Source organism: Sinocyclocheilus grahami, unplaced genomic scaffold (genome assembly GCF_001515645.1).
Source record: "Sinocyclocheilus grahami isolate Dianchi unplaced genomic scaffold, SAMN03320097.WGS_v1.1 scaffold4150.1, whole genome shotgun sequence".
Classification (NCBI taxonomy): Eukaryota; Metazoa; Chordata; class Actinopteri; order Cypriniformes; family Cyprinidae; genus Sinocyclocheilus; species Sinocyclocheilus grahami.
Genome location: NW_015509143.1, coordinates 843 through 1,710, shown reverse-complemented (window position 1 = coordinate 1,710; position 868 = coordinate 843). Strand labels below are relative to the sequence as shown.

At 35.7% G+C, this 868-nt stretch overlaps 1 long non-coding RNA gene across 1 annotated transcript; it reads left to right on the top strand.

The window, feature by feature from the left end:
- Positions 1-30: 30 nt before the first annotated feature.
- Positions 31-574, top strand: LOC107576684 (uncharacterized). The gene is made up of 3 exons (XR_001608099.1): positions 31-149; positions 241-340; positions 411-574. It is a non-coding gene; the product is annotated as an uncharacterized lncRNA (long non-coding RNA).
- Positions 575-868: the final 294 nt, after the last annotated feature.

The window sequence follows — 868 nt, the reverse complement described above, 5'->3', positions numbered from 1 at the left end:
GTAAGTATAATTTACTTATTTTCTTGTGTGTTACAGAAACTTAGGCGTATCTGTGTGCTCCTCAGCCAGTGACATTGGGGCAGTTGTTGCTCTGTTTATTCTGTACAGGTTAGCTAGTATTTGGCAAGAGCTTCCCCTCTTTGTCTGTGGTGAGAAGTCATTTCAATTTCAGAAGTGGAAACACAAATAATTTCCTTGTGTTTCTTATCGACTCATGTTTCTCTCTGTCCCCATATACAGGGGCCATGTCAGTTCTGTACAGTGGACTTGTGATGCTTTTACCAGAAATGAGAGGTGTTGATCTGCCAGAAACTGTGGATGATGTGGAAAATATGAGAAGGTAGGGGTTTTTAGTTCACAAATAATATAGTTGTTAATTTAGTCTGTTTAGAATGTCTTATGTTCTTTAGCAGGCGCAAACACAAGGAAAAAGATGGGCCTCAGTTTCCTGAAATAAACATTGTTCCAATGAAAGCAACTGAGAGAACATCCTAGAAATGATTTCATTTCATACATAAATGTAATCAGAACATTTATGGTTGATAGCATCACCATGTACTGTAATATCAGCGTACACTCTAAAAAATGCTGGGTTGTTTCAACCCAACTTTGGGTCAAATATGGACTAACCCAACTTTTGGGTTAAAAATTGAATGTAAAAATTTAACCCAACGGTTGGGTTAGTCCATATTTGACCCAAAGTTGGGTTGAAACAACCCAGCATTTTTAGAGTGTAATATCATATATGCAATATGCATCCAAAAGAAAAAATGAAAGTATAGGTGCATTCAGATGATTTTAGACATTTTAAATGACATATTTCTATACTTTTAATGCTTTATTTGCTGGCTATATTTCTTTTGTTCAT